This window comes from Equus przewalskii, chromosome 8 (genome assembly GCF_037783145.1).
Source record: "Equus przewalskii isolate Varuska chromosome 8, EquPr2, whole genome shotgun sequence".
NCBI lineage: Eukaryota > Metazoa > Chordata > Mammalia > Perissodactyla > Equidae > Equus > Equus przewalskii.
Window position 1 is genome coordinate 24,359,098 of NC_091838.1, and position 27,003 is coordinate 24,386,100.

The window sequence follows — 27,003 nt, forward strand, 5'->3', positions numbered from 1 at the left end:
AACTCTTAGAAGTGGCATCCCTAAATTTTTGTTTCACAGTTTGGAATTGAGATGTCCACTGGGCTTGAACAAGACAGAGAACATAGGCAAAGACACACACACACACACACACACACACACACACACACACACGCACACATAGAGCAAGCACTTTGAAAATATCCATAAAATAATTTTTGAGATGTAAGGGATCTTAAAAGAGCATTTAGCCTAAGCCCTTTATTTACAAATGAAGAAACTAATATTTAACATCACACTATGGCTAATACAATTTCCAGAAAATTGAAGCAACGTGTGAAATGGCAATATTTTACTAAAGAAAATGGTCCCCAATGTTTGACAGCTAGTGCAAATAAAGAAGAAAAAGTTTTAAAGTGCTTAATAAATTCTAAGAAGGAGTTTAGAAGTCTGGAAATTCTAAGAAGGAGCTTAGAGGTTTGGAAAGACAGAAGTTAGAGGGCCAAGTACAAGCCCAGGCTATACCATACAAGATTTACATGATTTTGGATTAGTCACTGAGCTTTTCTCGAGTTGGGGTCCCTGGCCTGCCTACTGTGAGGTTTTTGTGAGGCTTGGTGAGTATTTTCACCATTCATTCAGTGGCCTAAGCCAGGATTTCCGCCAATCAACTGTAACTGAGTCTGCCCAATTGTCTTCCTAAACTCAAATCAATAGTCGTTAATATCCTTCTATATATTTATAAATTTGATGGGTGGAAATCTCTCCTTCAATTTATGTTTCACTTCTTATCAATTAGTTGAAAACTATTTTTATATTCATTTGCTATTGTGTGACTAGGGTATTCATATCCTTTCACTATTTTTCTATTGGGTCACTGGCTTAATCGATCTTAGGTGTTTTTTAACGCATTAAAAAATAGTGCTTTTTTATGTTATGGACATTAAAAATGTGTTCTTACAGTCTGTAACTTCTATTTTAACTTTCTTATTGGTGTTTTTGGCTTTATAGAATTTAAAATTTCAATGTGGTCAAGTTTGCCAATCCAATTCTCTATGACTATGAATGTATGTCCTTCTCAGGACTTTCCACATCCTTACGAAAACTATTCTATACTTTATTCTACTATATTTAAGATTTTTAACACATGTTGATTTTTCGCTTCATCTGGAACTTGGTTTTGTTTTTTGAATGTTATGATATAAAGCTGGAATCTTCTCCCTGTGTTTGAGACGCTTGTATGTTGGGGTGATGCTGCTACTTACTGGCTATGTCCTGGTTTTGTCATAATGACTACAAGAGATGACAAGTGGTGAGCAGTATGATATGTGGTCAAATCAGTTAGAAGTACATACAAACAAGCGCAGTTAGCTCGACTAACTTGGAGGAGAGACATGGCATCTCTGCTTTGAGCCGCTTTGTTTGAAGACACTCACTCACTCTTTCCTAAGAAGTAAAAAGAATCTGGCTGTTTTTCTTTCTTAGTTGTTCCTGGAACGCTGGGGAACATTATGGCCATTCTTAAACTAATTGAGCTTAGATGTGTTCAATATTTATATTAGCACTGTATTAGATTTCCCCTGACAAAAATCGAGATAGTTCTGAGTATAAGCATATGGATGTGTATAAATGTTTAAGCAGATATAAATTGTTTCTGTGTAACTCGTTACATCTTCCAAGAGCAATCTGAAGCGTTCTGTAGTATTGCTTTTAGAATGTTATTCCACGAAATGGATTCAGCCTCACAATTGCAAATACTAAGAGTTAGATACGCATAAGTTGGCATCTGCATGGAATCATATTAAAAACACAGTTTGTGTACTTTAAGACGATACCTTCTTTGTGAGATCAGGAACCTAGCCCTGATCTTGCCAAATTTGGAATTTAAAAGCTGAGCATCTGGAAGCAGAAAGAATTTTCTACTTATGAAAAAGTTCAGAGTTGCAAGAGGGAATAGCTTCTCTCTATCAGAAGCAGAAGGACTACTTCAGGGAACAAATCTTGTGGCCCAGAAGAATCACGGGGGCTCTGAGGACCGCTAGCCCGTTCATAGAAGGCACGCCGCAAATGCTTATTAAGTGATTGATGAATAAATAGCTTCTCTACATTCTGGGGGAAAGAGACCATGAGAGAAATAAGGTTTTTTTTAATTGGTAAAAGCAAAAAGGCAGGTCGATTGACCAACTGTTACAGAAAAAAAATTTGGACATCTAACACAGTCTTTAGGTTCCAAAATTAGGGATGCCCAAAAGCTTGATGTCTACATTTGGAATTATTGCTGTTGTTCTGGCTCTTAGACTGTAGATATTTTTAAGACTGCACGGGCTCCTGAAGATTCTTTATATATGCTGTTCTCTTCTGCCTTATCTGAGACTTTGCAGCCTAATGAAGATTGTGGCCTCGCTCTGCACTCAAGAATATGGAGGGCACAGGTACAGCAAAAGATCATCCTGGGACTTCTAAGCTCTCTATAAAAAGGACTCATTTAGTTAACTTTTTTTTTTTTGCCTAAAAAGGGGAAATTGGGATTATTCTTAAAACTAGTATAATTTAGTATATTCTTTGATTTGTGCTAAGACTAATGTAAAATTTGAATCGTTCATGAACTAAGTAAATAGAGTATATCCTGGAGAAAGAGTAAGTGCTATGCAAGAATAGGAAATAGCCTTCTGCTTTACACAATGAAAGCATGTGCAAAATATCTACCCAACTCATCATGTCCACTCCCTGTGCCTTAAATAGCATTTTATGTTCTTCTTAGAAGTAGATGGATGCTCGTTGCAACACTAATCTCATTGTTTCGTCATTTGGCTTCCTGACACCTATCTTTAAAATAGTGTGTGTGGATGAAGGCATACATTTTTGTTCTTCCTATAATGAACGTAACATTGATACCCTGTGTCTAGTTATAAAGAATAACAAAGCAGTAAGGAGCCGGTGTATCTATTCTTCTTTGTGACAAGCAGTGATTTATAGCAACATGCCATACTGAGCATATGCTCTATCTAACAAGGGTGGTTATTATCTAACTGAACCATGCTAGATCAGGTTTCAAGGAAAGTTTTGAAAACTTTAATTAAATTCTGTAGGATGATTCTTGTTTCTGTTTCTGTTTTACTTGATTGTGTGTCACTAGTACCACGCAATAAAGGGCCATAAGACTTGAATGAATTTTACTATTGAAATATATCATTCAAAATATCTGTCTGATAGTTTGTAATTTTTTCCTTTTTTCATTCCTTTTTGCCACCATTGTTTCTATATTTTGATTGGTTTATTTACTTATTTAAGATTATGATCACATTTCCAGAGTCTACAGAGAAATATTTTAAACACTTAGTCTTGATTTTAAGGAAAAATTGGGCGGGGATAATTACAATAACAGCAAAAATGTGTTAATGATATTAAAGGAAATCATATACTGTATCTGTACAGGATGAGGATGCTTACCCAAAGCCCTTGAACTCTTATGATCTCATTTGACTTAAGTAGACTTAAATCATTCATTGTATTTTAAGTAGTCTTATTTTAGTTTCTATAATTTTAAGTTGTTTTTTACCGATTGAACAAATTGGAAACAAGTGTACTGTGAAAAAGAAGTCAGAGCCACCGATAGCGTAAGACACTTTGTGGTTATTTTTCTTTTCTTCAAAGTGACATAGATGGCTCTGTCTGAATGTTTACCAGATAAATGAACGGTTTGTGATTACCATATGCTTTCTCCTCTTGGCGATGCACAGTGCACTGATGAAGATGCCGCCGCCCGAGCTTCTGTTCAGCAAAGTGTCTCCTTCTAATCTCGCCGCAGCCGCATACCTAACACCAAAGTCAGCCAATGGCATCATCGTTCACTTTGTAAGCAAATGAGTGTGGATGATACAAGCTTATTTGACAATAACTAAATTTGCTTTAAGAGCACGTATAATACAGGAGAAAAAACCTAATCAGGCTATTGTTATTTTGACACATTTAGTTACCATTTAGAAAATGCCCTCCTAATTTTCAGCTTGACATGATCTCAGCATCCAGGAGAAAGCTGAGGATTTTTCATCCCATTGACAGGAATCCATTAATAAAACAACAATCTATTGTGTATAGTAATCTTTAATCTTATTTTGTCACACACTTCTCAGTAGCATTTCCACTCGTTCTACAGTATAATTTATGGCGTTGAAACAACTCCTGCCCTGGAGAAGGTCACTCTGTCAAGGTTTACTTGTCTTTGAAGAAAAGTAATAGAGCATTATTTATGAACCAAAGAATGCACTTCACTACTTTAATCAATCAGGAAGATGCTTGTATTATCGTATCTTTTGCTGCTTGCCCCTCCCCGCCAAAAACATAAGCAAAGGATATGTCAATCTTGCTTTCTCTTTTATGTTGCAAAAGGCCTCTTACCTTTCATGTCTCTTCTGCTTTTGTGTTTATGGCACTATGGAAATAACAAGCCTGATGATGTCTGATATCTGGGAACAATTTGTAAATTATATGCAAGAGGTTGATCTTTTCTAAAGATCATAGAGCCTCTGGACAGATTAACCAGCCCATCCAATATGCTCATCATGTGCAACTCATCTGATAAAACAGAAGGGGATTTGCAATTAAAAACCTCGTGGATAAAGAAAAAAGTTGAAGAGGTTTGAAACTGTCTTGGAGAGTAATCAGCAAAACAAAAGCAATTACCGTGTTTTTGTACAGAAGATCACGAAACAGAACCACAGTTGGTCCCCATATGTTTCTAGAAACCAACACAAGCACAAATTAGAACATGCTGTGTGGGGAAATGAATTGGTAGTTCATTAGAGAAAACAGTTACAGTTGGAGTAAATGTCTCCAACAAGGATTTAATTTAAGTTAGAAAGATGGTGAGTGTGAATTAAATACCAATAGATACCAATGTCATTTAATAAAGCTTAAAAAGTTTGTTAAAAAATATACCAATTACAAAATGGTTAAATATTTGCTTACATATTTTATAATACATGGGAATGACTTTAAGAACAGGTAAAAACCAACTGACAATGTCTCTTTAGAAATTAATGGAAAAAATTAAGCACAGAACTGGAAAATGACATGTGTTTCAAATATTTTGTTTTAGATGTCACATTAACCAAAGCACCAAATAGAGTATTGAGGCATTACAGTGGTTTCCAAGTAGATATAGAAGTTCAGACTGCGTCAAATAACCTTAAATTATTAATTTATTTACAGTCATCACAAAGATTTTGAGGTTGAATATAAATTTAAGACTCCAACCACTTGAAAAAGATGACTGATTAAGTCAGTCAGAAGTTTAAAAAATAACTCCCATCCCTCAAAATGATGATAAAACTAATTCCATTACCGAATGAGTGAACTGGATTTGAAGTCTTTAAAAATTTTTGAAGTGGTTGAAAGAAATTGCCTTTACATGCAAATAGATACTTTGAATTCTAGAATGAGGATAATAAAAAAGGAATTCTCTCAAGGCTCAAGGGGGAAGGGACCCGATGTGTAGGTGAAACATAGAGGAAGGGAGATGTGAAAAGGTGAGAGGTTTTCCTTAAAGTAGGAGGCCGGTTGGTTAAAACGGTATCTGGTTCACCTCCGTGTTATAAACTCTCCCAGCTTCCCAATAAAATATTTATGAAGAAATGAAGACATAGGGTAAAAACAGGATAATTCACAATGTCAAAATATAAGGCTGACTGTTGCCAGAGTCTGAGAAGACACAGAATAAAATAGAATTGCTATAGACAAAGTATAAAGCCACACCTAAAACAGCGCATGCATTCTGCTCACTGGAAAGAAAGCAGGGATATACCACAATTGCCTGTCAACATCTGTCCATTGGCTCATCAATCCTGGGCTAACTCTCTGCCATGCATGTGCAATTGTTTGCACATTACTTCCTTTTGATATCTCCTCCATCCCAAAAAGGTGTTTCTTTTCGTTTGTCATTTTGGATTTTGCAATTCTCATAACACAACAGGGAAGGAAGATTGACAGTGATTCAGTATGCTGGAGGCTGGAGAGTAACAAGGGAAAAAGGCACAGGAGTGGGAGGGAGATGGCAAGAGCCCTCATAGCTACATATATAGGAGATCAAAACTATCATTGAACGCCATCGTTTCAGTGTCACAGAACCGGGGGTGAGGGCCAGAGTGGATGCAACCTCAACCCAGCAAATCAGTCTGGAGCTTTGGTTAGGAGTATGGGCCCAAGGGCAGATTGTTGGGTCAATGGCAGTTCTACAGCTTATCTAATCTCTCAGTCTCAGTTTCCCCATCTGGCAAATGGAGATGGTAATAGGAACATCTTCAGAGAATTAGTGTGAAAATTAATTAAACAAGCATGTAAACTAACTCTGCCTGGCACACAGTGAACATTCAAACATATGAGTTATTTTGATTTGAAAATAGAAAATGATTGACCAAGGAAAACATATGTTTGAGGCAATTTAATATAGGAGAAGCCAGAGCACAATCCATAAAGAATGATTGTTTGATGTCGAAGAGACAAACTCCTGGATTCCTGGGACAGGATAGAATTTAGCGGTTCCTTCACCAACCATATACAGCACTTTCCCTTGAATTCTTGTCTCAGGGACTCCTGGTGAAACCCACCCTGAGACACCACGCATACTTTCTGTTGTCAGATACTATCTCTGGCTAGACTTCATTTAAAGATTTGTAAACAGAAGTAAACAACATTAAGCTTATTAAAAATACAGCAAATTTGGAGATGAATCAAACACGACTTTTCAAAGCCAATGCAGAGACTAGTATATGTACTTTGACACGGCTCACATTCATTTTGAATGAAAAAATATCTACTAAGGAGAGACATACTGGTTTGCTAAGCAGACATTCCCAATTTAAAAATGTCTATTGAGAGACAATTGGGTGGTCTACAAAGAAACAAATAGATTAGTTTCATACTTTTCCTTTGCAATATTTGGTGCCTAATGATAGTTTTTTTATTAGTCAAGAATTTTATACATAGCTAGGTCATATATTAAGGCTGAAAAAGTAATTTGAGATATATAAAGATTCTAGAAAAAAATTGTTATAAAAAATTACTGTAAAGAATATTCCAATTAAGGGAGGGGTGGATCAAAATTAAGAACTCAAGAATTATGAAGGCATAACATAAAAATATAGTGGTGATATGAAACCATTCAAAATATAATTGTGTCAATGATTGTTTTAAATTAAATTATTTAAATAATTCTTTTATACAATCAATTACAAAGCTGCATAAAAATTATTGTTGAAAGAGAAAAGACATAATGCAAAAATTACTAAATAAATGTAACTGATCAAAATTTCAGATTTTTAACAAATACTGCAATTTAGAGAATGAGTAAATTGAGCTATATTTACCATCTTACATAAAAGGAGTCAAAACACGAAATTCTATTTCTACTACATTTTAAAAATAATAGAATACATAACTTCCAAGTTCTGAAAAAATAAAAAGTAAATGAATATCTCCATGTATAAAAAATGGAGGATAAAGGAAACAGAAAAGAGCATTAAAAACAGGAAGTATGGTGCCCATTGTAGCTCTCCTAACTACAGCAGAAATTCCCAAAGGCAGGGATCTTGTTTGCCTTATTTACCAACATTTACCAGGACCATGCCTGATACACAATGAGATCTCTAGTTATTTGTTGCCTGAATGAAGACTGCACATACCATTTTTAAAATAAACATAAATGTGATAATGTTACCTAGTAAGAGACAAAATGCCCTGGAAATTTTATTGAGATTGTAGGGGAGGAAGAGAAATCTTCTACCCTTGGGTCCTTCCGGCTGGGTTATGAATTAAATTGACATGAGACCAAATAACAGAAGAAAAATCAAACAAAGCTTCACAACGTGTACATAGGAGAAACTCAGGAAAACCGAGCAACTCGACAAAATGGCTGAGCTGCCAGCTTAAACATTATCTTCAGCTAAATGCAAAGGAGTTATCTTGGGGTAGTGGTTTGGGATTTCAGAGGGGAGGAAGACAATTTATATGGAGATGGAAATGCAAATGATAGTTTAACAAGTTTTGCTGGGCCAAAAATGGGCTTGATGGTGCCTTTCTTTATTTGTTACTTTTGTGTGTGTGTGAGGAATATTGGCCCTGAGCTAACATCTGTTGCCAATCTTCCTCTTTTCTTGAGGAAGGTTGTCACTGAGCTAACGTCTATGCCAATCTTCTTCTCTTTAATGCGGGATGCCACCAGAGTGTGGCTTGATGAGTGGTGCTAGGTCTGCACCTGGGATCCAAACCTTCGGTCCCTGGCCCGCTGAAGCAGAGCACTGGAACTTGACCACTAAGCCACTGGGCCTGCCTCCTGTTAGTGCCTTTCTGTCACACCTATTTCACATTACACAATAACTATCTTATTGTTTTAGCTCCTTCCTGGAACAGGCCTTCTATGTTAAATTCTTTTAGGTAGTTTTCGAGGAAGGTCAAATGTTCCTCCTGAGTCTTCTGAGTCTTTCTTGTTGTCAGCTTGACATAATCCACATACCAGGGTGGCCTGCCCTGAACCACATCAAGATCATTACACTTTCTTTCAGCTTTGACAGATAATGTGTAAAGACATAAAAGTAAGGATATCAAGGGACTGAATAATAAATTAATGAGATTGAGTTAACAAAGATGAAATTTTATATTATGTAAAGAGGGGTATACATTTCTTTCAAATAAATATGCCCTCAAGATACTAAAGTGCACTAAAAGCTACAATAATTAAAACGCTGATGCAGGAATAGACAGATCAATGGATTATATATATTTGGAAATATAGTATTACGTTTGTGAGAAAGTTACAATAATAAATTAATGAGGAAACAATGCACTAAAATTAATACTTTTTGTAAAATGGACTATTTGGGGAAGAAGTCAACTTAAGCCTTTGCCTTACAACCTACAGCCAAATGGGTTTTAAAAAGAAAGCAAGAGAAAAAGAAAAACCTAAAAAAAAGGTATGCATGAATATGTGCTCCCTGCTTGGGAGTAGGACTTCATATGCCTTCAAAACAATGAAGAAATTATACCTAAAAATACTGATATAATTGTCCCTTAAAAACTCAAGATGACCTGGGTATTGTCGATCAACATAAAAATCTAATAAATGACAAACTGAATATTACATCTGTTGCACATATAATTTGTAATATTCTGTCTGAATATTATATTTTTATATTGTATTTTATTTTATGTATACTACAATATAATTTGCAAATTATATTTACTTTTAATTACCCTAAATGTAAAGACCTCATGAGTAATTAAGAGAAATTTTAAATCCTGGTTTTTAAAAATAGGTGAGTCATGAAGAATTTGCAAAATAAGAAATATAAATATGAAAATAAATATGCGAAAATGTTCAACCTCACACGATTATTCCAATTAATGCAAATATAAAAAAGATATGGTATTTTTATTCATCAAATTAGAAAGGATATCTTTAAAATTTCATAATTGATGCTGATGTGAGCTCAGTGACACCAATGCTCTTAGGCATTGCTCTAGTGAAGTAAATGAACACATTCCTAGAAAGTGATTTGGCATTAGGTTTCAAAAGCCTTTAAGAAGTTCTCATTGCTTCACTAAGTAATTCTACCTTAATTAAAGCCACAAATATTCATGAAGAATGTTCATCATATCATTTTTAAGTATGCATAATTTATATATTCAGAAAGAAAAGATATTTCTCTAAAATATAAAAAGAGAAAAGAAAATGATGAACTAAGAGAAAATGCAGAATTGCACTAAATATAGAGTGACTGCTCCATGTTGGGGAGAGAAACTTGATTTTTCCTAGGGTAGAAATGAGTTAACCAGCTCTGGGGTCAAGTTAATGTGATGTTTTGAGTCACCACAAACAAAATGCACTTGGATATACCTGGGTCCAATGAGGGAAGTAGCCTTTTACTCAAAGATTCAAGTGAGGCTGAAAGTAGGATGTTGCCTGGAACTGGAAGTGATACTTGATTAGTCATAAAAAGCATAACCCCAGCAATCAAGGTCTTCTGAAAACTGGAAACATGGGTGAGTAAGTAGCAGGAGCTCCTGGTTAGCCAAGGTGCAAGAATCCTCAACAAAATATTAGCAACCTGAATTCAACAGTACATTAAAGGGGTTGTACACCATGATAACGTGGGATTTGTTCCAGGGATATAAGGGTGGTTCAACATATGAAAATCAACCAATGTGCTACACCACATTAAGAAAATGAAGGATAAAAATCATATGATCACTTCAATAGGTGCAGAAAAAGCATTCCACAAAATTCAACAACCTTTCATGATAAAAACTCTCAACAAACTGGGTATAGAAGGAAAGTACCTCAACATAATAAAGGCCATGTATGACAAGCCCACAGCTAACATCATACTCAATGATGAAAAGCTGAAAGCTTTTTCTCTAAGATCAGGAGAAAGATAAGGATGTCTACCCTCAACACCTTTATTCACCACAGTATTAGAAGTCCTCGCTTAGAGCAATTAGGCAAGAAAAAGAAATAAAAGGCATCCAAATAGGAAAGGAAGAATTAAAATAGTCTGTGTTTGCAGATGACATGGTAACATATACGGAAAACTCTAAAGACTCCACCAAGAAACTGTTAGAACTAACAAATGAATTCAGTAAAGTTGCAGGATACAAGTCAATACAAAAATCAGTTGCATTTCTATACAGTAACAACAAACTATCTGAAAGAGAAATTAAGAAGACAATCCAGTTTCAAATAGCATTAAAAACAATAAAATACTTAGAAATAAATTTAACCAAATAGGTGAAAGATCTGTATACTGAAATCTATGAGATATTGATGAAAGAAATGGAAGAAGTCACAAATAAATGGAAGGATATTCTGTGCTCATGGATTGGAGGAATTATATTGTTAAAATGTTATTGTATTATAAATATAATTATAATTATAATACAATATATAATTATATTGTTAAAATTATATTGTTAAAATGTCCATAGTTCCCAAAGCAGTCAATGAAATCTCTACCAAAATTCCAATGACATCTTTCACAGAAATAGAAAAAATATCCTAAAATTTACGCTGAAGCACAAAAGATCCTGAATAGCCAAATCCATCTAGAGAAAGAAGAACAAAGCTGAAGGCATCACACTTCCTGATTTCAAACTACATTAACAAAGCTGTAGCAACCAAAACCACACAGTATTGGCTTGAAAACAGACGTATAGATCAGTAGACCAGAACAGAGGCCTAGAAATTAACCCAATGATATATGGCCAATCAATTTATGACAAAGGAGCCAAGAGTATGCAATGGGGAAAGGATATTTCTTCAACAAATAGCGCTGGGAAAACAGCATATCCACATGTAAAAAAATGAAACTGGGCCCTTATCTAACACTGTAGACAAAAATTAACTCAAAATGGATTAAAGACTTGAATGCAAGCCCTGAAACAGTGGGACTCCTAGAAGGAAACATAGGTGGGTAAGCTCTTTGACACTGGTCTTGGCAATGATTTTTGGATTTAACACCAAAAACAAAGGCAATAAGAGCAAAAATAAACAAATGAGACAACATCAAACTAGAAATGTTCTGCACAGCAAAGGAAACAACAGAAGGAAAAAGTAACCCATGGAATGGGAGAAAATATTTGAAAACCACATATCTAATAGGGGGTTAATATCTGAAATATATAAGGAACTCATACAACTTAACAAAAAACCAAATAACCCAATTAAAAAATAGGCAGAGGAACTGAATAGACATTTTTTCAAAGAAGATATACAAATGGCCAACAGATACATGAAAAGGTGCTCAACATCACTTCATTAGGGAAATGCAAATCAAAACCATGAGATACGACTTCACCCCTGTTAGGCTGTCTATTGTCAAAAAGACAAGAGATAACAAATGCTGGGGAGGATGTGGAGAGAGGGGAACCCTCGTGCACTGTTGATGGGAATGTAAACTGGAATAGATGCTATAGAAAACAGTAAGCAGGTTCCTCAAGAAATTAAAAATAGAACTACAATATGATCCAGCAATCCCACATCTTGGTATATATCCAAAGGAAACAAAATTGCTGTCTGAAGAGCTATCTCTACCCCCATGTTGACTGCAGCATTATTCACAATAGCCACGGTATGGAAATAACCTAAGTGTCTGTCAGTGGAGGCATGGATAAAGAAAATGTGGTATATATAGATATAAAATGGAATATCATTCAGCCTTTAAAAAGAAGGAAATTCTTCCATTTGCAACAACAAAGAGGGCATTATTCTAAATGAAATAAGCCAGACAAAGAGAAATCCTCCATGGTATCACCTATATGTGGAATCAAAAAGAAAAGTGAAATTCATAGAAACAGAGAGTAGAATGGTTGTTGCTAGGAGCTGGAGGGTAGGGGATATAAGGAGAGGCTGGTAAAAAGGTACAAACTTTCAGTTATAAGATGAATAAAGTCTGAGGATCCAATGTATAACATGTTGACTATAGTTGATAATACTGTATCGTATAATTAAAATTTGCTAAAAGAGTAGAACTTAAGTGTTCTCATCATAAAAAAGTAAATATGTGAGGTGATGGATGTGTTAATTAACTCAATGGTGGGAATCCTTTCACAATGTTTATATATATACACACACGTGTGTGTACCATCACACTGTACACTTTAAATATCTTACAATTTTGTTTGTCAATTGTATCTCAATAAAGCTAGGGGGTAAAAAAGGAAACCTTCCTGTGACTTACCTCACTTGGGTGTACAGTTCTTAGTAAATACTCTCCAAAGCTTCACCTGTGCACTTGTGTCTTGGGATTTGTTTCCTTGTGTGCTGAACTGTAGCAGGAGAGAGTTTACACAGTAATTGAGACTTCAAGTAAGTTATTTGACCACTAACCCTCAGTTTCTTCAATTATATAGTGTGATAATGTGTGTATGTGTGTATGCCTTAGATATAAAGTGTTTAACAAGCATGGTGTCTATCACCGTAAGCGGTGTTTGTTGATGCTAAGTGATAGTAGCATGTATGTACCTATGTATGTATGTATGCATGTATGTATGTATATTGAAGAAGATACTCTCCTTGACCAGCCCTGGCCAGGCTCTGAGCCCTTTTCTTAGCTAGGCCTCAACCTTGGCCTATAAAGACTTGAACAAACACTAACATAGTTTCTAATATTTCAAGGTCACATCCCAAGGATGATCCTCATGCCCCTTAAAGTGCCTGTCTGAGAAAACTCAAGCTGCTAAAAAATTTGCTATTTGTTCTAGCCAACACCTGAAGAGAGGACCCCTCTTCCCCAGTCTCTGTGGGAGGGTAGGGGTTGAAGTTCAATAAGAGCCAGTTTACAAACCCAGATTGGTTTCACATGAACCAACACCCTGTCTCTTCTGGCTTTTTGTAATTTTTTACATCTTTGATTCTACAGAGACCCCTCCCTACTTCCTCATACTCCCTTTAAAGGCCCAGTCACCTCTGTACAAATCGAAAGCGAGTTCAGTCCACGCTGGACTCTTTCCCCTATTGTAGTAGTATAGTACTGATGAAAATCTGTCCTTACCACTTTAATGTTTGGCTCTGTCTATCTTTGACAATATAGTCACTCTCCGTCAAAAAATAGGGGAGAAATCCGGAATTCTAGGGCTGAAATCTTCAACAGAAACTGTTTCTGCCTCTTTCGTATTTCACTGGAGGTGGCAGTGAGTAAACCAGAAATCCTTCAAAACTCTGTTAAAGGCTATGTATCTAACATGCTACTCAATGTCCCGGCTGATTGAAACAGTTCTCTTCAGAAAAGCTTGTTATGTCAGCATTTATACAACTTAATTGATCAGGGCCATTTTTGTTTCTCTAATGACCACTTGATTCATCTACTATTAGGTACAAATTCTTAGACTATTTTGACATCACAGATTATTTATTTCAGCTTTTCCCCACCCCACCCCCATTCATATCTAACCTAGAAAAACCCAGAAAAAGTTTCTTTCTTTTAAAAAATTTCCAGAAAAGACTCAAATCTTTTCTTATAGGACAGTTAGGTTTTTAAGATTACTCCTTCTCAATTAATTTCATGATTACTCTAATACTTTGTGTATATATTTCAATCTAATCTTCCCTTCTCTTTTTACCTATAGAGATAAACTCATATTCAACTAACATTTGTTAGATATTTGGAATAAAAAATTATTCACTTAGCTTTTATAATAACCACAGAAAGTAAGTTTGGTTACACCATCAGAAAAATGAAACTCAGAGAGAGCTAGTGACTATGCATTATTTAAGGGTAGAGTGGGGGTCTGAGCTATCATGACTCCTCAGGTGCTCTGGCTCAAGGAGGTTGACGCAGCATCCATGCCGTTGGTGATCTTTCCTCCACCCCTGGTAGACGTTACCATTAAACAAGGAGCTCTGTCTGCCTGCACCCAAGCGTGGCTGCCAAATCACGCAATAGACTCCCAATCAGCTTCCACCAACTGATGAGAGTTGGCATGAAAGTTGAAATCTATTTACCATCTCTGATTTGGCAGAAAATCATTATAAAATCACAATCATCGCTTTAATAACTCAAAACTGTTTCCTTTATAGGACACTAATAATCACGAAGGGGATTTGTATCTTTTACGTGAAGGAGCCACAAATGGAGCTGAGTATTTCTACACTATCTGAAACTTAAAATGAGAGCTGTATCTCAGAGTCCCTACACTTTCTAATGCTTGATCCCAAATTCATCCTGCCTACTGATTTATTTTTTTAATTATTTATTTATTTATTTTTTGGAGGAAGATTAGCCCTGAGCTAACTGCTGCCAATCCTCCTCTTTTTGCTGAGGAAGACTGGCCCTGTGCTAACTCCATGCCCATCGTCCTCTACTTTATACGTTGGACGCCTACCACAGCATGGCGTGCCAAGTGGTGCCATGTCCGCACCAGGGATCCGAACCAGCGAACCCGGGGCTGCCGAGAAGCGGAACGTGCGAACTTAAGCGCTGCGCCACCGGGCCGGCCCCTGCCTACTGATTTATGTTAAACTCTACAGTGTTCTAAAGTTCAGTTTCTTTCATGATTACACAATGTCATATTCCAATACCTAATGGGTTAGATACAATGTCCATTGAAATGATAAACTACAGTTTCAAAAGAATGTGACATATATGTTCATGCCCTTTTCTTTCTCAACTAGAAGGAACTGTTCAGAATAGAAAATGGGAATACATTTTAAACCCCATAAAGTAGAAAGACACAGTATTCTAAGGGACAATAATTAAAGCTAAGGAGATTATAACGCAGCCAAGAATGGTTATATTACTTATTGTGCACTGAAATTGAAATAATGCTCTTCAAAATTCTATTGAAAATGTGATTGCTAATATCAGAGATGGCATAAATGAAGCCAAATTTTAATGAGGAAAGAAAATGGAATGACTCTCCAAGCCTGTGTAATTTTTTCAACTCAGAGCTAAATATATTATCTAAAAATGTATAGAAACTGATATGCTCATCATTCTGCAGAACTAAAATGTTAGTGGATTACCAGAAATGGTTCCTTACTACTGCTGAAAAATGATGATTCTTTGTAGCAAAAAGCGAGAAAGTAGATGATGTTTCTTCACAAAGGGCTAGTGTTTATTTTGAGGGTGAATTTCACACAAGTTGGAATGGTATAAGTTCAACACATTCCTGATGGCTTTCAAGTATTTGCATTTACAGAATATAATGAATAGATAACTGGAGGTCAAGATTTCACCAAGATTTAAGCCATCTCATAGTCTGCTGGGAAATATCTTGAAAATTATAATATATCCCTGTTTATTTATTTAAATGTAATGCTAGGGAATTTAGACATGACACTATTTGAAAAGATACCGTGCAGGAGGAAATAAGATTCTGATTAATGGAGAAGATCCTTTTTTTGCTGCTGAGTTTTTTGGTTAATACGGTGTTAGTTATCACTTTTCAGTTTGGGCAGTCTGTATGAACCACAGCCTATCTTACGGGTCTGAAGGGGGAGCAAATGTGCCCCCAACTGTGGAATCTCCCCTGTTTACTTGCCTGCAATTTTCAGAAGTAGAATCACTGCTTAAAGGGCTTTGCCATGAGGCCTATGTCTTTGCTGATTGAAATATTGCTTAGGAAATTGTGAAGAGGTGGGTACCTGGCTTCCCCTGCACCTTTCAGGTAACCCTCCTGCCAGCACTTTCTGTAGGAAATAGGAGAGGAATTTCTAGTCCAGTAAGAGAATCCCCAATCCAATCTGTTTCTTACCTACCCTCTTACCGAACCAAGCGGTTTCGCCTCCTGGCAGAATTAAAATCAGACTCTAGACCAGAAGTAGTTGTCACACAGAGTAGAACTTAATTGCTGCAAATAGGAGGCCACACAGAATCATTTCCAAAGTTGTAGCTGCCCGTGAACAAAGGGAAGCAGGGACATTTATTTTAGAGGGGGAATGAATATTCAAAAGGGAGAGGAGGGTATTCGTTTGTGCAGCCTCAGTCGGCAAACATGCTTCCACATACGCTGCAGGTTGTGGTAGTAAGGCTTAGGCTCCTTCGGGAGGAGATCTTAGCTTTAAAAATGAGACAAAGGGGGCTGGCCCCGTGGCCGAGTGGTTAAGTTCGCGCGCTCCGCTGCAGGCGGCCCAGTGTTTCGTTAGTTCGAATCCTGGGCGCGGACATGGCACTGCTCATCAGACCACGCTGAGGCGGCGTCCCGCATGCCACAACTAGAAGGACCCACAACGAAGAATATACAACTATGTACCGGGGGGCTTTGGGGAGAAAAAGGAAAAAATCTTAAAAAAAAAAAAAAATGAGACAAAGGTCATGGGCTTGCTCTTGTGCTGCGGCTTGGTCTGGTTCAAGGTGGTTGGTGATTGCATGTCTTAAACAGTTAAATGCTTCTGAACCTGCCCTTGAATTCCTTGGGGCAATTAGTCCATGACAATCCTACAAAGTACCCACTGTGATCCTGTGTGTATGTATGTACATGTGCATGTGTGTGTATGTGTGTATATCTGTGTATACATGTATGCGTATGTGCATGTTTGTATGTCTATGAGTGTATGTATACACATGTTCACCATTTATTCATTCATACTGTCATATATTCACAGAATATTGACTAGACATTTACTACGTGCTGTGATGCTATTGCTAGGAGTACAATATAGAGGAAGACTTGAAGTCACACTATGTTTGAATCAGAAAAACTTGAATTAAAATGTTTACTGCTTATTATCTGTGTAACCTCAGGAAAGTGGCCAAAACTCTTCTTTATAAAATGGTGAGAATAATATATAGCTCCTAGAGTTGATGTGAGAAATAAATTGCTTTGTGATTAAAGGACACAGCACTTACAGTAAGTACTCAATAACTGACAGATACATAGTAATGATTAAGTTTTATCTAGGAAAAAATAATTTCTTCCATCTCTTTCATCATCAGTTTCTCTCTCTCTCTCTTTCCTGGATCATTCCCATTAACATACGAACAACTTCCTATTTCATTTACGCATTAAAAAAATCTTCCTTACTCTACTTCTCCATCCACTTAGAGCCCCATTTCTCTGCTCCTCTTTACAGCAAAACTCCCTAACTTGTCTGTACTCATCCCTTCAATTCTTTTGCTCCCATCTGACTTTGAAAGCAATCAGATCAGGCCTTCTCCCTTTCAACTCCACCAAAACTACTTTTATGGAGGCCACCAATGTCTCCTGTGTTGCTAAATCTGAGGTCAATAGTCAATCCTTATCTTAATTGATTCTCAGCATCATTTGACCAAGTTAATGTCTCTTTCCTCTTTGAAACGTTCTCTTTACTAGGCTTCTTGGACAAGATATTCCCCTGGTTTTCCCCTTGCCTCACCAAGAGTTTCATCTCAGTTTTCTCTGTGGATTCCTCATCATTTCCCCAACCCCTTAGACTTAGAATGCCCATGCTCAATCCTTGGATTACTTTTCTCTCTCTACATTTACTCCCGTGGTGAGCTCTGCTAGTTCCATAGCTTTATATGCCAATGACTTACAAATTTATATCTCCTACTGAGACCTCTTGCCTGAATTCCAGGCTCTCTTAGTCTACTGCTTACTTACTATCTTTAATTGGATGTCTAACTGACATCTTGAAATGAATGGTTTTGATCTTTCCTCAGAGTTTGCTTCTCCTGTAGTCTGTACTGATCACAGTAAATAGCAACTCCATCTTTTCTCTTGTTTACACCAACAATAAGTCATTCTTGATTCTCTTTTTCTTCTCATATTATATATTACCTCGTTTATCAAATCTACCGTCATTGCTTTAAAAGTAGATCCCAGATCTGACCACTTCTTAGCAACCTGGAAAACCACTGGCATCTCTTGAATGAATCAGTTGCCTCCTAACTAGTGTTCCTGCCCTTCCCTCTATACAATGTGGCAGCTAGAGTAGTCCTTTTAAATCCATGTCAGCTCATTCGATTCCTTTGTTCAAAATCCTTCAATGGTGTCCCATCGACTTTCAGTAAAAACCATAATATTCACAATGGTCCACAAGGCTAGCTCTACAAAGCTTTTCTCCTGTCTGACTTTGTCTTCTACTATGCTCTTACCACAATGGCCTCCTCAGTGTTCTTCAAACAGTCTAACTCTAGGCTCAGGAATTTTCTACCTCTGGTTCCCTCTCCCCCCACATATCCATAGAGCTCATTCCCTCACCATTTTCAGGTCTTTGTTCAAATGTCCTCTTCTTCTGAGGGTTTCCTTGCTTCTACTATGTTTAAAATTGAACCTTTACCCATCCCAGCACCACCCATTCTTCTTTCTTATTGTCTTCTTCCCTACAGCACTTATCACCATTTCACATACTATTTACTTATGAGACAATTATTGGCTGTTTCCTATACTAGAATTTATGCTTCATGAAACATGTCTTTATTTTATCTTAAATTTTTAAATTCTATTTTGTTTGTTACTGTTTTCAGAGTTAGATCCAGGTTTTGTGGGACTTGGAGTTCATACAATTTGGGAATATCTCTTAAAAACTAAAAATTAGATATGAAAATTGGTAATTATTTAGAATGAGAAAAAAGATTACAACCAAATTACCCTTTTTAAAAATCTTACAAATGTAAACATCACAAAATAAATAAATATTTTTTAAAAACATTAATTGTCCAGACTTTTTTGCTGCATGCTCTTTAAGCAATATTAACTACCAATTTTATAATACAATTTCAATATAGAAAAACAAATGAAACTTCTGGTATGGTCAAATGAAATTTGTTTTATATTTTTGATAGTTTAGAAAAGTTTCTTTTTGTATTTCTTCGCTGTTTTCACTCGCAGATACCACTTGCTTATTTGATATGACTAGTGGAAAGTGGCTGTTAGTACAATGAATAAATTTAATGATTTCCTTGTTAGAGAGAGATTGTAAATGGGTCCTGTTCATTGTAGTCAGAACAATGTTAATGAACCATGTGCTGTGTTTTCAGTGCTTTAAAATGATGCAATGGGGCAAATTTGTTTTTCTTTTCTTTTTGGGATTTGAGCTTATATTCTTTCTGAAATTCTATGTTGATTTGTAATAGTCAATGTTCTCCCAAGTGGCACTTTTGCTATCAATTTTTATGAAATGCAGATGTACATATAAGGAGTTTTCCTGAAGGCTGTATTTCTTTGAACAATTTCTTAAAGGATCAGTATGGTAGTTTTCATCTTAATGCTCAGCATTTAATCTTTACTTTCTGCTTTCTAAACTCATGAATTCTTTGGTCAGAAACCTTTTAATATCTTTGTTAAAATTTTGTATCTCTCTCTCTCTTTATACATATACACACATATTTATCTCAAAGAATATATATATAACAGTATATATCATTACCAGTAGAGTCATGTAAATCTTTAGAATTATCAAATTTAGGGAAACTCATTCAAGTTTCATTCACATAGAAGTTTTCTGATTTAGAAGAATTTTTCGCATGCCAGCTTCTGGCTCTGTCCATTTCCATCTTTCTTCTTCTTCTTCTATACACATATTTCCAGTGTGGAGAAGCCACAGACATTTTCAGATCATGAGGCAAACTCTGGCCGGATGAACTAACATAGTGAGTTACATGAGTATTCCTGGAAGAAATAGCCACATCCAGATGGCTAACAATAATGTAACTGTACTTGGAAATGACTGCAAACCACAAAAATACATCCCACTAAATGCAAACTAGATGTATCCCCAACTAAATTTCCCATAGAAGAATCTAAAAATTACCTGCAGCTACTGCAACACCAACATACAAGAGGGCCAGTGCTATAGAAGGAAAATCAGTGATGAGAAGCAGTGATCTGAACCAACTAGTGCCAAAGTATCTTACTTACACAAAATGTACAAAAGCATATGACCCCCAAGGCCTTGGGAGGGACCTACACAGATGAGGGGCCCAGAAGCTAAAGCTTCGTTAGCTTCATGGTGAATCCGCCTCTGCCTCAGTGCTTAGAACCCCACTGGACACAAGTAGGATCCCGATAAGGATTCATCACACAGAATGTCCACCACATTATTGGTAGGATTGCCAGATGAAATATAAGACACCAGTTAAATTTGAATTTAAGATAAACAATAAATAATTTTTAGTTTATGTTTATTCATGCAATATTTGGGATTTAATTACACTAAAACAATTTTCTCTTGTTTATCTGAAATCCAAATTTAACTGGGCATCATATATTTTTATTTGCTAAATTGGGCAATCCTACTATTAGGTTTCAGAGAGCTCTGCCTAACATTCAGGTGGCATAAAAGTTTCCCCGTCGCCTCTATTTGTGATTTTGGTTTTTGGCTTTAAAGTAATTTTATTCTGTACATTTAAATACTTATGCCAACTGGAATTTATTTTGATAATTAATAGAAGGTATGGCTCCCATTTAATGTTTATGACTCTTTCACCTAAATGGTTTCTTATTATACTTCATGCCCTTGCAGACAGGTGTGTCTCACCTAGTGTCAGTGGAGTCCCCGGGGAGGGGGCAGTGAGCGCAGTCTGCACTGGGTGCTGGGTGAATCGTCTGTAGGGAGTCTGTAAGCAGTACTGACAGTGACTGAAAGCTGGTGAGCTTTTTATTGTCATCATGCACATCATATACAATGTCAGTAACAACATGCTTTCTCTCACTGGGGCACACCTCTCTCATGGCTCCAGCCCCTTGGTGTGCCACTGCTTTGAATTCCTGTCTCCCAGCACAGCGCCCTTGGTATTGAGTGCAGAGTGATTTTTCTATAAACGTTTGTGAACTACGCTGAAGTCTCACTGAGTACCTGATCTATAGCAGCAATATCTTATATTTCTTTTTTTTTTTTTTATCCAGTTTCTCTGAGATTTCCCCCTTTTCTTCCAGCTCCTCCGCTGAACTTCATCAATCCCAGTCAGTCTCCAGGGCTCCTAGTGGACTCCACCTCTCCTACCTTACCCTCAGCATCTTCTCCAGCCTAACGTATGGGTACTTCAGAACTTCCTGTTCACATTTTTCCCCTATCTATACCTGACCTCTGCCATGGGGAAAGTTGTTTTTCTTTTGTTACCAACGTCTGCCTTTTTTTTGGCAAGGACTCTTTTACTTTAGAATCATATTATGCATAGCAACTGAGCATCAGGCCTTTAGGATATTGGATAAAATAAGGGCAAATTTTCACTATGTGCCAGGCTCTCCTCTAAGAACCTAACAAAGAAATAATGAGCAGTCATAACTAAACCCTATGAGGTAGGTGTTTTTATTGTCTTCACAGACAGGGCTCTGAGAGGTGAAGCGATCACTGGCCAAGTCACCGTAATTACATGACGGAGCCAGAGTTTGAATACCAAGTCATTTTAGAGTCTGTGCCAGGAGCCAATCTGTGCCTGGTACCTTACATATGTTATCTGATATCATTCTCAAAGAATTCCATGCTTTATTATTCCCATTTTACAGGTGAAGAAACTGTGGCTTGGAGAAACAAAGTAATGTGTCCAAATTCACTCAGTTGGTCAATGATGGGTTTGGAATATGAACCCAGATCCCTCCAACATGAATCCAAGTCCTTCTCATGGCGTTTTTTTTCAATGTCAAGTTCTGTAGTGTGATAGGTTGCATCTACAAGCTCTGGGAGGCTCGTGAACCACTTGAGAAGTTGGCATTGCGGGTGGGAAACCACTAAAAGAAGGATAAGCAGCCCAAAGACTAAGTTCAACAACTTTCTAATAGTGACCTGGGACCCACAGGGGTCTCCGGGCACTCTGGTACTGCCATTGTCCAAGGTCCCTGTGTCTGTCCCTCTTCTTTGACCGTCAGTGCCTGCCCTGTGGGACACGGTGGGGAGGCTCAAGGCACCATGGGTGGCTTAGAGAATGTCATCCCTCCCTTCATTTCGAACATTTTTGATTAAAAATGAAAATTCATAAACTGAGTTTCCTTTCTTTCAGAGCATCATTTACCTTTATTACACATTTGGTTAATGTTGTGACGTGGCCACAAACGTTTTTCTCCCTGATTCTATTCGGTGGAAAGGATATGTTAATAGAAAAAGAAAAGAATTCTAAAAACGTTTGTATTTGAATTTCTTGATCACATCACTTTGGTCACTGGTTCAGATATAGAATTTTGCATATATGTCTCTTCCTATAATGTTTGTGTCCTATAGTCTCCTGGCTAAAATTCTGAAAATGGATGAAACTTCCATTATATTTGCTGTAAATCATTAATTTCAGACATTTTATTAAATAAAAATATACGGAATTATAAAACATGTTCTGGAAAAAATGTTTAATTAACAGAAAAAAATACACCAAGGAGAGTAAAATTCATGAGGTGAAGACTACAGACTAAACGTTCTATACCTCCTGCTTGTCGTTTGACGGAAGTTTTCGTTTTTCAATCAATTGTTTCTGCATCTGTTAGGCATAACCCTGGAAATTTTTTTGTGTTTATGGGAATGCTTGTAAAATTGCTTTGAATGAAAATGCAGGAAGGTAATACTCGAAAACTTCTCTGGGCTTTTTTCATGTGCCATTTCAATAGGAGATGAGCTGAAGAGATCAAAGATAAAAGTAAAAATGTGAATGACACAGACAAGAACTGGTTTTTCAAAAAAGGCTTAAGACTGAGGCAAACAGAGGGTCTGTTGGTTTATGCTTTTCCCCATTCTTGCTACAATCATTGTCTCAGGAATGAATTCATATTCTGCATCATTTTCAGTTACCTTTATAGTCTTTCTTACAAGAATGAGGAATGAAAATTTTAATGCCTCATATATTCTATGAATTACTGTAGATGGCTAGACTGCACTACTTTGATCTTTCCTATATTCTGTGGTTTGATTGGATCGTGATGTGAATGGAAAGCAGCACAAAACAAATCAGTTTCTGAGAGAACGACTTTAACAAGAAAAGGAGAAAAGGTACCTCAGCCCACTTCACAATATTACATATGTGGCGGTAAGAGTCCAGATAACTGCTCCTGTGCCCAACTCAAAATGATCACAGTCTTTCTGGTTGATACACATTCTGACCTGAGAATTCATTACTAGAAATGGCTATCAAGCTTTGGAACAAACAACAATTTAATATCATTTAGATTTATGTTTTTGCTACCCATGAGTCCTAGCACAGTGCCTTGCACATTGCGGGTTTACAGTACATCCGGAATGAACAAATGAAGGAATGACTAAATTCGGTGGTAATATCCTAAGATAAATGATACTGCACAGATAAATTTTTCTACTCCAATGCATACTTCTCTAATGCAAATTAGCTCATATTCGGTTAGTAAATAGAAGAATCATGTTATTATAATGCGGAAATTGTGTTAGTTCATAAGCAATTTTTCCAAGCGTTTTAATGATTTGTGTCACCAAGTAATACCAGCTGATCTCCAAGTACACCAGCACAGCAGAACTCAGCACTCTGCGCAGAAACACAGTGGCACCCCCTGTCCCCCATTCCTCAGCATTTTTTTCTATGCTCAGCTTGGCCACATGCTCTGTCTGGAAGTGGTAATTGCATGACTTTTCTGATCCAGGGGCATTTTGCCTGTGTCTCCAAACTAAATGCCTCAACTACTCTGCACAACCCCTTCAATCAAGCTACCATTACCTTTATTTAAAGGTAAAGTCTTCTCTCTACTGTAGTATTATTTTAAGTTGGGGATTCAATGTGTCTCTTTTCTGCATTAGAATTCAATTAGGATTATTTTAGTTTTGTGAGTGCTCTGGTTACAAGAGTGCATAGATTTGAGGATCTGTCTACGGCCTTATTACCTCTGCCCTCAGATACTCACTATTTTTAATGTGTAATTTTGCAGAAGATGAGGATTTTTTTTTTCCTTTCAAGAACGCATGTATTTCATTATATGGAAAAGCCTATATTGGTTAAACAAAGACACAAAGGAGCTCAGCAAAAGAGTTACCCTGTGTAGAGGAAGGAAAAACGGTCTGAGAAGTCTCTGACTATCTTGGCAAGAAACATCTTACAGTATCAAAGCTGTAGAGGATTTCAGAGATTAGATGTCCCTACCCCAGAAGCATATTACCCAGAAGGTGTAAGTGAATTGGCAAAGATCTTACACTTGGTGCTGAGACTGAACTCAGTTTCCGTGGGTTGGGACGGCTGTCTCAGCACTTCTCACACACATGGAAACCGAGTCTCATCTTGGTGCTGGCCACATCTTCTGAATGAGCCTTGCATCATGTGAATGCCTTAGTTTCCTCATGGGTAAAGCAAGGGTTTCTTTCCTTGTCATTAGCTTGTGCTATAAGTAGATAACCATGTCTCTTGGTTTGCCAGGGCATTTCCAGTTTGGACCTGTTTTCTTGGTTGCTAAGTATTCATAGTCCCTATTTTTCTTATAAGTAACTTGGTTTGGAAGATACATTATATGGCTGCACTAGTTATGAGACACCGTCAGGAGTTCCAAAGTCATTTGTGCCTCCTGCCTCACCTTGGTATGTTCAAATCCTACCCATTCTTCAAGACCCTGTTTAAATTCAGGCCTTTGCACAAAGTCTTTCCAGGATTGCCTAGCAAGAAGTTACCTTCTATCTCTGAATTTCTTAGTATTTTATTTGTAAGTTTCTAATGCTGTATCATTTTGGAATCTGAGTTCCATAGCTTATTTCATTTCAGTTTCGCAAAGGGGAACTGCTGGCATTTTGGGTGGGACTACTCTACGGTGTGCAGAATCATCTCTCACACTGGAGGATGCTTAGCAGTCCTGAAAGCCAAAGGGGTCCTTGAGTAAAGTGGCAGCTCAATCTATCTCCACCCGTTTCCAGCCCACTTGACCCCCTCTAAGGAGTGGAACTCCTCTATCTCCCAACCCCAACCGTAAACCACAGTTAAGATTAAGGGCTCAAAGAGTCAAGATTCAGATTTGATTTATATTTTCATCTTTTCTCCATCCCTTAACACACACACACACACAATTGATAGGAATTTGATGACTCTTACTACAATGAATATCTAAAAGAGTTGTTGTAGTCATCTGATATAATTTCACATTCCTGTCTAAAACTAAAAGAAATTGAGGGGAAATATTGAAGATGAGCTGAGAAGATGCCTAAAACTCTAGCAAAACTTACCTCTCACTATACGCTTACATTGTCAGTAGAGTAGATGCAGATAGCTAGGCAAAGGTGGGGGCCCTGGAAGCTGATGGGGTGGTACCCACCACCTCCACCCCATACATTGGAGGTGATGGCTTAGGTATAGTCAGACCCTTAGGTATAGTCAGAGGCTCTCGTGCTACTACTGCTCCTATCATTCTTACTGCTATTCCTCCTACTCCTATTAACAGTAATTATAATAGCTGACACAGCTTTAATGCTTTTGTGTGTGCCCGAGGCCTTTGTAGTGTTCTGAAATGAATTATATCATTGAATCCTTACAAGACAACAATAAAATAGATACTTTTAGGTGTTATTAATCCTCCCTTTTACAGATAGGGAAACTGAGGCACAGAGAGGGTGAATAACCTGCCCAAGTTCAGACAGTAAGCAGTGGACCCAGGAGTTGAACCCAAGCGGTCTGATTTCAGAGCCAGCATCCCTGTCACGACAAGAAATGCTGTTTCTGTCTCATCAGACCTCTTTCATCCTGAGACTCACAATAGGGTCACAAGGTTTGCCAACTCTGAAAAATCTTCCATGATCCTCTGGCATTTACACTACAGTAGAATCATGTGCCATAATCATATCCATGCATTTTCTGTTATTCTTCAGGGGCTTTTGATGGCATTTGTTTATTTTTGTTTGAGCTCAGGGAGGTGAATGTGGTGTATTGGTGCACATACCCGTACAGGGATATGACATACACAGTCCCCAGAGAGGCAGCGTGGTGAAGTGGGGAAGAACGTTGGCCCTCCAGTGCCAGACTTCTTGGGTTCAAATCCTGGCTCTACTGCTTACTAGCTGTGTGATCTATATGAAACTCTGCCTCAATGCCAGATCTCTAAAACAGGGATAATATTAGTCTGGACCTCAGAGGACTGTTGCGAGGGGTTAATGAAATAATGTATTTGAAAACTTACAATTCAGCCTGGCACGTAGAGGTTCGAGTTAAATGCAGCTATTTTAATTATTGCATTCATGAACTGCTTCTAAGAACAGAAAATGCAATTGTCTTCAGTTTTTATTCTAGATCAACAAATCTAAATATACAGCAAAATTGTCTTCAGTTAGGACTCTCCAAGTGAGCCAGAAGCAGCAAGACCAGGCTCAAGCAATGGATTGGGAACCTGGTGGTCATACTTCTGGTCTCAAATGCCCATTAGTTTCTGGTCTTGGACAGGTGGGTTTATTTCTCTCCCCATGGCTGCCTTCCATGCAAATTGAAAGAAGAAAGGAAGTTTATCTTTATTAAAGACTGAAGAAAATTCATGTAAATGTGAAACATTTTATGATGAGAGAGAGATAGTAGTGTTTTCCTCAGGTCTGGCTATATGGTATTCGTCCCCAGATAATGCAATGACCATGCCACTTCAGTTGTCTGGAGGAACAAACACAAGCGACACTTTGAGGAATATAATTTGAAAACAAAAAAATCTCTGCGTTACAGAGGGAACTGTAAA

At 37.2% G+C, this 27,003-nt stretch overlaps 1 long non-coding RNA gene across 1 annotated transcript in view; it reads right to left on the minus strand.

Annotated features, from left to right (window-relative positions):
- Window positions 1-338: 338 nt before the first annotated feature.
- LOC139085050 (uncharacterized) overlaps window positions 339-27,003 on the minus strand; it is a 70,187-nt gene continuing 43,522 nt past the window's right edge. The window contains exons 4-5 of the long non-coding RNA XR_011543041.1: window positions 12,687-12,774; window positions 339-4,696 (exon numbers count right to left, since the gene is read on the minus strand). This is a non-coding gene — a long non-coding RNA (uncharacterized lncRNA). The remainder of the gene's footprint in view (window positions 4,697-12,686; window positions 12,775-27,003) is intronic.